The sequence below is a fragment of the Cebus imitator genome, unplaced genomic scaffold (genome assembly GCF_001604975.1).
Source record: "Cebus imitator isolate Cc_AM_T3 unplaced genomic scaffold, Cebus_imitator-1.0 Scaffold481, whole genome shotgun sequence".
Lineage (NCBI taxonomy): Eukaryota > Metazoa > Chordata > Mammalia > Primates > Cebidae > Cebus > Cebus imitator.
This window is the reverse complement of record NW_016107796.1, coordinates 38,561-54,170: the sequence shown is the minus strand read 5'-3', so window position 1 is coordinate 54,170 and position 15,610 is coordinate 38,561.

The following is a 15,610-nucleotide window of genomic DNA, read 5'->3' as shown; positions in this document are numbered from 1 at the left end:
GAGGAGTTTGGGTCCTTTGTAGGGACATGGATGAACCTGGAAACCATCATTCTCAGCAAACTTCCAGAAGAGCAGAATATCAAACACCACATGTTCTCACTCATAGGTTGGTGTTGAACAATGAGAACACATGGACACAGGGTGGGGAGCACTACACAGTGGGGTCAGTTGGGGGGAAATAGGGGAGGGACGGTGGGGGGTGGGGAGCTGGGGAGAGATAGGAAGGGGAGAGATGCCAGATGTAGGTGATGGGGACGAACGCAGTAAATCACACTGCCACGTGTGTACCTATGCAACAATGTTACATGTTCTTCACATGTACCCCCAAACCTAAAATGCAATAAAATAAATGGGGAAAAAAAAAGAAATAGCAGTAAGATTGCGCCTAAAACACAGGGCAACATACCCTTCAAGGTACTCTGCTGTGTGTTTATTCATGTAAGGGAGTTTCACGTATGTTTGGATTCAGCGAGTTAGAAACTCGTTTCTTCTGGGAGCTCCGTTTGGACATTCCCGAGTGAATTGGAGTATATGCTTTAATTAGAAACATCTGGTTCTGATCTAGCGGAATGGTTGTGTTTGCATTCGACTTAAAAAGTTACCCTGATGTGTGTATGCAAATATTTACACACCCTTTCTGTGGAGAATCTAAAAACAGACACTTCCAGCAAAATCCTGATACTTAAGAAATAGCAGTAAGACTGCGTGTAAAACAGAGAAGAAACGTATCTTTCAAACTGCTCTGCTGTGTGTTCGTTGAATTACGAAAGTTGCATCTATGTTTAGATTCAGCGGGTTAGAAACCCGTTTCTTTTAGGAGATGCTTTTGGACTTTGCAGAATGAATGGGAGTATATGTCGTAATGAGAAACATCTGGTTCTAAAATGAAAACGGAGCTATAGAACACAATGGTTGTCAATGTGTGCATGCAACTTACAGAGGTAAAATGATTTGTGTACGCAGCAGTTCAGGAACCATGTCTGTGGAGAATCCAAAAAGACATATTTCCAGCAAAATCCCGGCATATAAGAAATAGAAGGAAGACGTAGTCTAAATCACAGAAGAAGCATTACATTCAAACTGCTCTGACGTGTGTCCGTTCAACTAAGGGAGTTGCATCTCTGTTTAGATACAGCGAGTTAGAAACACGTTTCTTCTAGAAGCTGTGTTTGGACATTCCCGAGTGAATGGGAGTATATGCTGTAATGAGAAACAGCAGTTTCTAAAACGAAAATGGAGCTATCTAACAGAATGGTTCTCAATGTGTGCATTCAACTTACAGAGTTAAGCTGATGTGTGTATTCATCAGTTTAGAAACCCTTTCTTTGGAGGATCTAAAAACAGACACTTCCTGCAAAATCCTGGCTTATAAGCAATAGCAGTAACTGCACCTAAAACACAAAAGAAACGTATCTTTCAAACTGCTCTGCTGTGTGTTCATGCAGCTAAGGGAGTTGCACCTATATTGAGATTCCACAAGTTAGAAACTCGTTCCTTCTAGGAGGTGCGTTTGGACATTCCTGAGTGAATGGGAGTATATGATGTAATGAGAACCATTTGGTTCTAAAACGAAAACTGAGCTAATAACTGAATGCTTGTCAATGTGTGCATTCTACTTACAGAGTTAAACTGATGTGTGTATGCAGCAGTTTAGAAACCCTTTCTGTGGAGAATCTAAAAACAGACATTTCCATCAAAATCCCAGCATATATGAAATAGCAGTATGACGGTGTCTAAAACACAGAAGAATCTTTCCAACTGCTCTGCTGTATTTTACTTCACCTAAGGGAGTTGCATTTATGTGTAGAGTCATTGACTTTGAAACCTATTTCTTCTAGGAGCTGTGTTTGGACATTCCCAAGTGAATGGCAGTACATGCTGTAATGAGAAACGTATGGTTCTATAATGAAAACGCAGTTATCTAAAAGAGTGGTTGTCAATGTGTGCATTCAACTTACAGAGTTAAACTGACCTATGTATCCAGCAGTTTAGAAATGCTTTCTATGGATAATCTGAAAACATACATTTCCACCAAAATTCTGGCATGTAAGAAATAGCAGTAAGACTGTGTCTAAAACACAGAAGAAACGTATCTTTCAACCTATTTTGCTGCGTGTTTGTTCACCTGAGGGAGTTGCATATATGTTAAGATTCAGCGAAGTAGAAACTTGTTTTTTCTAGGAGCTGCGTTTGGACATTCCTGACTGAATGTGAGTATATGCTTAATGAGGAACATCTGATTTTAAAATGAAAACGGAGCTATCTAACAGAATGGTTGTCTATTTGTGAAATCAACTTACAGAGTTAAACTGACGTGTGTATGCAGCAGTTTAGAAACCGTTTCTGTGGAGAATGTAGAAACAGACATTTCCAGGAAACTCCCAGCATGTAAGAAATAGCAGTAAGACTGCATCTAAAACACGGAAGAAATGTATCTTTCAAACTGCTCTGCTGTTTTTCGTTCAACTAAGGGAGTTGCATTTATATTTAGATTCAGCGAATTAGAAACCCATTTTTTCTTTTAGCTGCGTTTGGACATTCCCAAGTGAATGGGAGTATATGCTGTAATGAGAAACATCTGGTTCTATAATGAAAATGGAGGTACCTAATAGAATGGTTTTCAATGTGTGCCTTCAACTTACAGAGTTAAAATGATGTGTGTATGCAGCAGTTTAGAAACCCATTCTGTGGAGAATCTAAAAACAGATATTTCTAGCAAAATCCTGACATATAAGAAATAGCAGTAAGACTGCCTCTAAAACACAGAAGAAATGTATCTTTCAAACTGCTGTGATGTGTGTTCACTCAACTAAGGGGGTTGCATTTATTTTTAGATTCAGCGAGTTAGAGACCTGTTTCTGCTAGGAACTGCGTTTGGACATTCCTAAGTGAATGGGAATATAGGCTGTAATGAGAAACATCTGGTTCTAAAACGAAAATGGAACTAATAACAGCATGGTGGTCAAAGTGTTCCTTCAATTTACAGAGTTATACTGCTGTGTGTATGCAGCAGTTTGAAACCCGTTCTGTGGAGAATCTAAAAACAGACATTTCAAGTAAAATCCAGGCATATAAGAAATAGCAGTAAGACTGCATCTAAATCACAGAAGAAATGTGTCTTTCAAACTTCTCTGCAGTGTGTTCGTTCAACTAAGGGAATTGCATCTATGTTTAGATTCAGCGAATTAGAAACTCATCTCTTCAAGGAGCTGCATTTGGACATTCCCAAGTGAACAGGAATATATGCTGTAATGAGAATCATGTGGTTCTAAAACAAAAACGGAGCTAACAGAATGGTTATCATTGTGTGCATTCAACTTACAGAGTTAAACTGATGTGTGTATGCATCAGTTTAGAAAGCCTTTCTGTGGAGAATGTAAAAACAGATATATCCATCAAAATCCAGGCATATAAGAAATAGCAGTAAGATGGTGTCTAAAACACAGAAGAATGTTTCAAAGTGCTCTGCTCTGTGTTCGTTCAACTAAGGGAGTTGCATCTATGTGTAGATTCAGCGAGTTAGAAACCCCTTTGTTTTAGGAGCTGCGTTTGGACATTCTAAAGTTAATGGGAGTATATGCTGTAATGAGAAAAATATAGTTATAAAACAAAAACGCAGCTATCTAACAGAATGGGTGTCAACGAGTGCATTCAACTTACAGAGCTAAACTGATGTGTGTATGCAGCAGTTTAGAAAACCTTTCTGTGGAGAATGTACAAACAGACATTTGCAGCAAAATCCCAGCAAAAAAGAGATAGCATTAAGACTGCATCTAAAACACAGAAGAAACCTATCTTTCAAACTGCTCTGCTGTGTGTTCGTTCAATTAAGGAAGTTGTTCCTATGTTTCGATTCAGGGAGTTGAAACCCCGTTTCCTCTAGGAGCTGCGTTTGGACATTCCAGAGTGAATGGGAGTATAATAATGAGAAACATCTCGTTCTAAAACGAAAGTGGAGTTATCTATCAGAATGGTTGTCAATGTGGGCATTCAACTTACAGAGTTAAACTGTTGCATGTTTGCAGCATTGTAGAAACCCTTTCTGTGGGGAATCTAAAAACAGACATTCCCAGCCAAATCCAGGCACATAGCAAATAGCAGTAAGACGGCCTCTAAAATACAGAAGAAACGTATCTTTCATACTGCACTACTGTCTGTACATTCTACTTAGGGAGTTGCATCTATGTTTAGATTCACAGAGCTAGAAACCGGTTCTTCTAGGAGCTGCGTTTAGACATTCTTGAGTGAATGGGAGTATATGTTGTAATTAGAAACATCTGGTTCTAAAATGAAAATGGAGCTGTCTAATAGAATGGTTGTCAATGTGTTCATTCAACTTACAGAGTTAAACTGCTGTGTGCATGCAGCAGTTAGGAACGCTTTCTGTGGAGAATCGTAAAACAGACATTTCCAGCAAAATCCTGGCATATAAGATATAGCAGTAAGAGTGTGTCTAAAACAAAGAAGAAACATACTTTTCAAACTGCTTTGCTGTGTGTTCGTTCAACTAAGGGAGTTGCATCAATGTTTAGATTCAGCGAATGAGAAACCAGTTTCTCTGAAGAGCTGCGTTTGGACATTCCCTAGTGAATGGGAGTATATTCTATAATGAGAAACATCTGGTTCTAAAGCCAAACCGGAGCTATCTAACAGAATCGTTGTCAATGTGTGCATTCCAGTTACAGAGTTAAACTGATGTGTGTATGCAGCTTTAGAAACCCTTTCTGTGGAGAATCTAATAACAGACATTTCCAGCAAAATCATGGCATTTAAGAAATAGCAGTAAGACTTCGTCTAAAACACAGAAGAAATGTATCTTTCAAACTGCTCTGCTGTGTGTTAGTTCAACTATGGGAGTTGCATCTATGTTTAGATTCAGCGAGTTAGAAGCCCATTTCTTCAAGGAGCTGTGATTTGACATTCCCGTGTGAATGGCACAATATGCCATAATGAGAATATCTGGTTCTAAAATGAAAACAGAACTATCTAACAGAATGCTTCTCAATGTGAGCATTCAACTTACGGAGGTAAGCTGATGTTTGTATGCAGCAGTTTATAAACCCTTTCTGTGGAGAATCTGAAAATAGACATTTCCAGCTAAATCCTGGCATATAAAAAATAGCAGTAAGATTGCGTCTAAAACACAGAAGAGGCGAATGTTTCAAACTGCCTTGCTGTGTGTTCCTTCAACGATGGAAGTTGCATCTATGTTTAGATTCAGCGAATTAGAAACCCATTTCTCCTAGTAGCTGTGTTTGGACATTCAAGATTGAATGGGAGTATATGCTGTAATGAGAAACATCTGGTTATAAAACAAAAACGGAGCTTTCTAACAGAAAGGTTTTCAATGTGTGAATTGAACTTACAGAGTTAAACTGATGTCTGTATGGAGCAGTTTAGAAACGCTTTCTGTGGAGAATCTTAGAACAGTCATTTCCAGTAAAATTCTGGCAAATAAGAAATAACAGTAAGACTGGGTATGAAACACAGAATAAATGCATCTTTCTAACTGCTCTGCTGTGTGGTTGTCAAACTAGGGAGTTGCATCTATGTTAAGGGTCAGCGAGTTAGAAATCCATTTCATCTAAGAGCTGCATATGGCCATTACAGAGAGAATTGGAGGATATGCTGTAATGAGAAACCTCTTGTTCTAAAACAAAAACAGAGCTATCAAACAGAATGGTTGTCAATGTGTGCATTCAACTTACAGAGTTAAAGTGATGTGTGTATGCTGCAGTTTAGAAACCCTTTCTGTGGAGAATCTAAAAACAGACATTTCCAGCAAAATCTTGGCATGTAAGAAATAGCAGGAAGACTGTGCCTAAAACACAGAAAAAACGTATCTTTCAAACTTCTCTGCTGTGTTCATTCAACCAATGGAAATGCATACATGTCTATATTTAGCGAGTTAGAATCCCGTTTCTTCTAGGAGCTGCGTTTAGACATAACAGAGTGAATGGAAGTATATGCTGTAATGAGAAGCATCTGATTCTAAAACAAAAATGGAGCTATAAACAGAAAGGTTGTCAACGTGTGCATTCAACTTACACGGTTATAAAGATGTGTGTATGCAGCAGTTGAGAAACATTTTCTGTGGAGAATCTAAAGACAGACATTTCCAGCAAAATCCTGGAATATGAGAAATTGTTATAAGACTGCATCTAAAACACCAAAGAAATGTATCTTTCAAACTGCTCTGCTGTTCATTCGTTCCACTAAGGGAGTTGCATTTATGTTTAGAATCGGCCAGTTAGAAATCCTGTTGTTCGGATGAAAACACCCAAAACGAGAACACCTCTCTTACTACAAGGAATCACAACTCCTGACCATCAAGGGAACAAGGCTGGATGGAGAATGACTGTGAAAAAATGACAGAATCCAGCTTCAGAAGGTGGGTAATAAGGAACTTCTGTGAGCTTAAAGAACATGTTCTAACCCAATGCCAAGAAACTAAGAACTTTGAGAAAAGATTTGATGAATTGCTAATGAGAATGGACAAATTGAAAAGAAATATAAGTGAATTGATGGAGCTGAAAAACACTACACGAAAAGCTCATGAAGCATGCACAGGTTTCTACAGCCGAATTGCCCATGCTGAAGAAAGGACACCAGAGGTCGAAGATTAACTCAATGAAATAAACGAGAAGGCAAGATTAGAGAAAAAAGGGTAAAAAGGAATGAACAAAGTCTCCAAGAAATGTGGGACTATGTGAAAAGACCTAATCTACGTTTGATAGGTGTACCTGAATGTGACGAAGAGAATGAATCCAAGCTGGAAAATACTCTTCAGGATATTATCCTGGAAAACTTCCTCAACCTAGCAAAGCAGGCCAATATTCAAGTACAGGAAATACAGAGAACACCACAAAGGTATTATTCACGAAGAGCAACCCCAAGGCACATAATCGTCAGATTCACCAGGGTTGAAATGAAGGAGAAATGCTAAGGGCAGCCAGAAAGAAAGGTCGGGTTACCCACAAAGGGAAGCCCATCAGACTTACAGCAGATCTCTCAGCAGAAACCCTACAAGCCAGAAGAGAGTGGGGGGCAATATTCAACATCCTTAAAGAAAAGAACTTTCAACCCAGAATCACATATCCAGCCAAACTAATGTTCACAAGTGAAGGAAAAATAAAATCCTTTGCGAACAAGCAATTCCTCAGAGATTTCATCACCACCAAGCCTGCTTTACAGGAGCTCCTGAAAGAGGCTCTACACATAGAAAGGAACAACCAGTACCAGCCACTCCAAAAATAAACCAAATGGTAAGGAGCATCAACACAATGAAGGATCTATATCAACTAATGGGCAAAACAGCCAGCTAGCACCAAAATGGCAGTATCAAATTCACACATAACAATATTAACCCTAAATGTAAATGGACTAAATGTCCCAATAAAAAGACATACACTGGCAAATTGGATAAAAAGCCAAAACCCATTGGTGTGCTGTATCCAGGAAACCCATCTCACATGCAAGGATACACAAAGGTTCAAAGTAAAGGGGTGGAGGAAGATTTAGCAAGCAAATGGAGAGCAAAAAGAAAAGCAGGAGTTGCAATTCTCGGCTCTGATAAAATAGACTTTAAAGCAACAAAGATCAAAATAGACAAAGAAGGACACTACGTAACGGTGAAAGGATCAAGGCAACAGGAAGAGCTAACAATCCTAAATTTATACGCACTCAATACAGGAGCACACATACATAAGGTAAGTTCTTAATGTCTTACAAAGAGAATTAGAGTTCCACACAATAATAGTGGGATACTTTAACACCCCATTGTCAATATTATACAGATCAACCGGACAGAAAATTGACAAGGATATCCAGGACTTGAACTCAGACCTGGACCAAACAAACCTAATGGACATTTACAGAACTCTCCACCCCAAAGCCACAGAATATGTATTCTTCTAAGCACCAGATCACACCTACTCTGAAATTGACCACATAATTGGAAGCAAATCCTCCTCAGAAAATGCAAAAGAACAGAAATGATAACAAACAATCTCTCAGACCACAGTGCAATCAAGTAAGAACTCAGAATTCAGAAACTAACTCAGAACTGCACAGCCTCATGGAAACTGAACAACTTGCTCTTGAGTGTTGACTGGATAAACAATGAAATGAAGGCAGAAATAAAGACGTTCTTTGAAACCAACAAGAATGAAGACACAACATACCAGAAACTCTGGGACACATATAAAGCAGTCTCTAGAGGAAAATACATAGCAATGAGTGCACATATAAGAAGAAAGGAGAGTTCTAAAATTGACACCCTATAGTCAAAATTGAATGAGCTAGCGGAGCAAGATCAAAAAAACTCACAATCTATCAGAAGACAGGAAATAACTAAGATTAGAGCAGAACTGAAGGACATAGAGTCACAAAAAACTCTTCAAAAAATCAGTAAATCCAGGAGCTGGTTTTTCGAAAACATTGACAAAATAGACAGACCACTAGTCAGATTAATAAAAAAGAAAAGAGAGAATAACCAAACTGATGCAATAAAAAATTATAAAGGGGACATCACCACAGGTTCCACAGAAATTCAAACCATCATAAGCGATTATCACAAACAACTCTGTGCACATACACTACTAAACCTGGAAGAAATGGATAAATCCCTGGACACTTGCCTCCTCCCAAGCCTAAACCAGGAAGAAGTCAAAACCCTGAATAGACCCATGACAAGGTCTGAAGTTGAGGCAGAAAGTAAGAACCTACCACCCAAAAAAAGCTGAGGTCCACATGGGATCACAGCCGAATTCTACCAGATATACAAGAGAAGCTGGTATCATTCCTTCTGAAACTATTGCATATAATCCCAAAAGAGAGGATCCTTCCCAAATCATTTTATGAAACCAACATCATCACGATACCAAAACCCGGCAGAGACTCAACAAGAAAAGAAAACATCAGGACAATATCCATGATGAACATAGTTGCAAAAATCTTCAATAAAATATGGCAAGCCGATTGCAACAGCACATCAAAAACTTATCCACCATGATCAAGTAGGAGTCATCCTAGGGATGCAAGGCTGGTTCAATATATGCAAGTCCATAAACGTAATTCACCATATAAACAGAACCAAAGACACAAAACACATGATTTTCTCAATTGATGCAGAGAAGGCCTTCGACAAAATTCAACAGCCCTTTATGCTAAAAATCCTCAATAAACTAGGTATTGGCAGAACGTATCTCAAAATACTAACAGCTATTTATGACAAACCAACAGCCAATATAATACTGAATGGCAGAAACTGGAAGCATTCCCTTTGAAATCTGGCATTAGACAAGAAGGCTCTCTCTCACCACTCCTATTCAATATAGTACTGGAAGTTCTAGCGAGAGCAATCAGGCAAGAAAAAGAAATAAAGGGTATTCGAATAGGAAAGGAGGACGTCAAATAGTCTCTATTTGCAGATGACATGATTGTATATCTAGAAGACCCCATCGTCTCAGCCCAAAGTCTCCTGAAACTGATAAGCAACTACAGCAAAGTCTCAGGATATAAAATCAATGTGCAAAAATCACAAGCATTCCTATACACCAATAACAGACTTAAAGAGAGCCAAATCAAGAATGAACTGCCATTCCCAATTGCCACAAAGATAATAAAATACCTAGGAATACAACCAACAAGGAATGTAAAGGACCTCTTCAAGGAGAACTACAAACGACTGCTCAATAAAATAAGAGAGGACACAAATCGATGGAGAAACATTCCATGTTCATGTTTAGGGAGAATCAATATCGTGAAAATGGCCATACTGCCCAAAGTAATTTGCAGATTCAATGCTATTCCTGTCAAGCTACCAATGACCTTCTTCACAGAATTGGAAAAAAAAAAACCTTAAACTTCATATGGAACCAAAAGAGAGCCCACAAACACAAGTCAATTCTAAGCAAAAAGAACAAAGCAGGAGGCATCACACTACTGGACTTCAAACTGTACTACAAGGCTACAGTAATCAAAACAGCATGGTACTGGTACCAAAACACAGATATAGACCAATGGAACAGAACAGAGGCCTTGGAGGCAACAAAGCATATCTACAGCCATCTGATCTTTGACAAACCTGATAAAAACAAGCAATGGGGAAAGAATCCCTGTTCAATAAATGGTGCTGGGAAAACTGACTAGCCATGTGCAGAAAGCAGAAACTGGACCCCTTCCTGACACCTTACACTAAAATTAACTCCAGATGGATTAAAGACTTAAACATAAGACCTAACACCATAAAAACGCTAGAGGAAAATCTAGGGAAAACCGTTCAGGACATAGTTTTAGGAAAGGACTTCATGACCAAAACACCAAAAGCATTGGCAACAAAAGCCAAAAGAGAGAAATGGCACCTCATCAAACTCCACAGCTTCTGCACAGCAAAAGAAACGGTCATTAGATTTAATTGGAAACCAACAGAATGGGAAAAGATTTTTGCAGTTTACCCATCTGACAAAGGGCTGATATCCAGATTTAGAAAGAACCAAAACAGATTTACAAGAAAAAAACAAACAAGCCCATTCAAAAGCGGGCAAAGGATATGAACAGACACTTTACAAAAGAAGACATACATGAGGCCAACAAACATATGAAAAAATGCTCATCATCACTGGTCATTAGAGAAATGCAAATCAAAACTACATTGACATACCATCTCATGCCAGTTAGAATGGCGATCACTAAAAATCTGGAGACAACAGATGCTGGAGAAGATGTGGAGAAATAGGAACACTTTTGCACTGTTGGTGGGAGTGTAAATTAGTTCAACCATTCTGGAAGACAGTGTGGCGATTCCTCAAGGACCCACAAATAGAAATTCCATTTGACCCAGCAATCCCATTACTGGGTATATATCCAAAGGATTATAAATCATTCTACTACAAGGACACATGCACACGAATGTATATTGCAGCACAGTTTACAGTACCAAAGACCTGGAACCAACCCAAATGCCCATTGATGATAGACTAGACAGGGAAAATGTGGCACATATACACCATGGAATATTACGCAGCCATCAAAAACGATGAGTTCGTGTCCTTTGTAGGTACATGGATGAGCCAGGAAGCCATCATTCTCAGCAAACTGACACAGGAGTAGAATATCAAACACTACATGTTCTTACTCATAGGCGAGTGTTGAACAATGAGGACACATGGACACAGGGAGAGAAGCACTACACACTAGGGTGTGTTGGGGGGAAATAGGAAAGGGAAAGTGGGGGTGGGGAGTTGGGGGCATGGCATGGGGAGAAATGTCAGATATAACTGAGAAGAAGGAAGGCAGCAAATCACACTGCCACGTGTATACCTAGGCAACAAACTTGCATGTTCTTCACATGTACCCCAAAACCTGAAATGCAATAATAAAAAAAAGAAATCATTTTAATCTAAGAGCTGCGTTTGGACATTCCCTAGTGAATGAGAGTATATGCTGAAATGAGAAACATCTGGTTCTAAAACAAAAACGGAGCTATCTAACAGAATGGTTGTCAAAAGGTGGATTCATCTTAGAGAGTTATACTGATGTATGTATGCAGCAGTTTAAAAGCCCTTTCTGTGGAGAATCTAAAAACAGACATTTCCGGAAAAATCCCGACATAAAAGAAATAGCAGTAAGACTCTGTCTAAAACACAGAAGAAATGTATCTTTCAAACTGTTGTGCCTAGTGTTCCTTCAACTAAGGGAATTCCATCTATGTTTATATTCAACGAGTTAGAAATTTGTTTCTTCTAGGAGCTACTATTGGACATTCCTGAGGGAATGGGAGTATATGCTGTAATGAAAAACATCTGATTCTTTTTTTCCCTTTATTCATTTTATTGCATTTTAGGTTATGGGTACTTGTGAAGAGCATGCAAGATGTTACATAGGTACACACGTGGCAGTGTGATTTGCTGTCTTCCTCCCCATCACCTACATCTGGCATCTCTCCCCACTTCCCCAACCCCCACTGTCCCTCCCCTATTTCCCCCCAACAGACCCCAGTGTATGGTGATCCCCTCCCTGTGGCCATGTGTCCTCATTGTTCAACAGCTGCCTATGAGTGAGAACATGCGGTGCTTCATCTTCTGCTCTTCTGTCAGTTTGCTGAGAATGATGGTTTCCAGGTTCATCCATGTCCCTATAAAGGATATAAACTCATCGTTTTTGATGGCTGCATAATATTCCATGGTGTATATGTGCCACATTTTCCTTGTTCAGCCTATCATCAATGGGCATTTGGGTTGGTTTCAGGTCTTTGCTATTGTAAACAGTGCTGCAATGAACAATCATGTGCATGTGTCCTTGTAGTAGAATGATTTGTTATCCTTTGGATATATACCCAGTAATGGGATTGCTGGGTCAAATGGAATTTCTATTTCTAGGTCCTTGAGGAATCGCCACACTGTCTTCCACAATGGTTGAACTAATTTACACTCCCACCAACAGTGTAAAAGTGTTCCTATTTCTCCACATCCTCTCCAGTATCTGTTGTCCCTAGATTTTTTAATGATCGCCATTCTAACTTCTGTGAGATGATATCTCAATGTAGTTTTGATTTGCATTTCTCTGATGACCACTGATGATCAGCATTTTTTCATATGTTTGTTGGCCTCATGTATGTCTTCTTTTGTAAAGTGTCTGTTCATATCCTTCGCGCACCCTTGAATGGGCTTGTTTGTTTTTCTCTTGTAAATCCGTTTTAGTTCTTTGTAAATTCTGGATATCAGCCCTTTGTCAGATGGACAAACTGCAAAAAATTTTTCCCATTCTGTTGGTCTCTGATTCACTCTAATGACTGTTTCTTTTGCTGTGCAGAAGCTGTGGAGTTTGATTAGGTCCCACTTGTCTATTTTGGCCTTTGTTGTCAATGCTTTTGGTGTTTTGGTCATGAAGTCCTTGCCTACACCTACGTCCTGAATGGTTTTACCTAGATTTTCTTCTACGGTTTTTATGGTGTTAGGTCTTATGTTTAAGCCTTTAATCCATCTGGAGTTAATTTTAGTGTAAGGTGTCAGGAAGGGGTCCAGTTTCTGCTTTCTGCACATGGCCAGCCAGTTTCCCATCACCATTTATTAAACATGGAATACTTTCCACATTGCTTCTTTTTTCTGGTTTGCAAAAGATCAGATGGTTGTAGATATGTCGTGTTTCCTCTGAGACATCAGTTCTGTTTCATTGGTCTATATCTCTATTTTGATACCAGTACCATGCTGTTTCAATTACTGTAGCCTTGTAGTACAGTTTGAAGTCCGGTAGTGTGATGCCTCCCACTTTGTTCTTTTTGCTTAGAATTGACTTGGTTATGCAGGCACTCTTTTGGTTCCCTATGAAGTTTAAGGTGTTTTGTTCCAGTTCTGTGAAGAAGGTCATTGGTAGCTTGATGAGGATAGCATTGAATCTGTACATTACTTTGGGCAGAACGGCCGTTTTCACGATATTGATTCTTCCTATACATGAACATGGAATGTTTCTCCATCGGTTTGTTTCCTCTCTTATTTTGTTGAGCAGTGGCTTGTAGTTCTCCTTGAAGAGGTCCTTTACGTTCCTCGTTAGTTGTATTCCCATGTATTTTATTCTGTTTGTGGCAATTGTGAATGGCAGTTCCTTCTTGATTTGGCTTTCTTTTAGTCTGTTACTTGTGTATGGGAATACATGTAATTTTTGCACATTGATTTTGTATCCTGAGACTTTGCTGAAATTGCTTATCAGTTTAAAAAGATTTTGGGCTAAGACGAAGGGGTCCTCTAGATATAGTCATGTCGTCTGCAAAGAGAGACAATTTGACTTTCTCCTTTCCTATTTGAATACCCTTTATTTCTTTTTCTTGCTTGATTGCTCTCACTAGAACTTCCAGTACTATATTGAATAGGATTGGTGAGAGAGGGCATCTTTGTCTAGTGCCAGATTTCAAGGCGAATGCTTCCAGTTTTTGCCCATTCAGTATGATATTGGCTATTGGTTTGTTGTAAATAGTTTTTATTATTTTGAGATACGTTCCATCAATACCTAGCTTATTGAGGCTTTTTAGCATAAAGTGCTGTTGAATTTTGTCAAATGCCTTCTCTGCATCAATTGAGATAATCATGTGGTTTTTGTCTTTGGTTCTGTTTATGTGGTGAATTACGTTTATGGGCTTGCATATGTTGAACTAGCCTTACATTCCTGGGAGGAATCCTACTTGATCATGGTGGATAAGCTTTTTGATACGCTGTTGCAATTGGCTTGACAGTATTTTATTGAAGATTTTTGCATCTATGTTCATCATGGATATTGTCCTGAAGTTTTCTTTTCTTGTTGAGCCTCTCCTGGGTTTTGGTATCAGGAGGATGTTGGTCTCATAAAATGATTTTGGAAGGATTCCCTCTTTTTTGTATTGTTTGGAATAGTTTCAGAAGGAATGGTACCAGCTCCTCTTTGTATGTCTGGTAGAATTAGGCTGTGATCCATCCTGGACCTCGCGTTTTTTTGGGTGGTAAGCTCTTAATTTCTGCCTCAACTTCAGATCTTGGTTATGGGCCTTTTCAGTGTTTCGTCTTCTTCCTGGTTTAGGCTTGGGAGGAGGCACGTGTCCAGGAATTAATTTATTTATTTCTTCCAGGTTTACTAGTTTATGTGCATAGAGTTGTTTGTAATAATCTCTGACGATGGTTTGAATTTCTGTGGAGTCTGTGGTGATATCCCCTTTATTGTTTTTTATTGCATCAATTTGGTTGTTCTCTCTTTTCTTTTATTAATCTGGCTAGAGGTCTGTCTATTTTGTTGACCTTTTCAGAAAAAAAACAGCTCCTGGATTTTTTGATTTTTTAAAGGGTTTTTTGTGCCTTTATCTCCTTCAGCTCTGTTCTGATCTTAGCTATGTCTTGTCTTCTGCTAGTTTTTGAGTTTGTTGATCTTGCTCCTCTAGCTATTTCTATTTTGATGATAGGGTGTCAATTTTTTACCTCTCCTTGCTTCTCATGTGGGCACTGATTGCTATATATTATCCTCTAGAGAATGCTTTAAATGTGTCCCAGAGATTCTGGTATGTTGTGTCTTCGTTCTTGTTGGTTTTGAAAAACATCTTTATTTCTGCCTTCATTTCATTGTTTATCCTGTCAATATTGAAGAGCAAGTTGTTCAGTTTCCATGAAGCTGTGCTCTAGTTTTTGAATTCTGAGCTCTAACTTGATTGCACTGTGGTCTGAGAGACTGTTTGTTATGATTTCTGTTCTTTTGCATTTGTTGTGGTCAATTTTAGTGTAGGTGTGATGTGGTGCTGAGAAGAATGTATATTTTGTGGATTTGGGGAGGAGAGTTCTATAAATGTCCATTAGATTTGCTTGGTCCAGGTTTGAGTTCAAGTCCGGGATATCTTTGTTAACTTTCTGTCTGGTTGATCTGTCTAATATTGACAATGGGGTGTTAACATCTCCCAGTATAATTGTGTGGGAGTCTAAGTCTCTTTGTAAGTCTTCAAGAACTTGCCTTATGTATCTGCGTGCTCCCATATTGGGTGTGTATATATTTAAGATCGTTAGCTCTTCTTTTTGCATTGATCCTTTTACCATTATGTAATGTCCTTCTTTGTCTCTTTTGTTCTTTGTTGCTTTAAAGTCTATTTTATCAGAGCTGA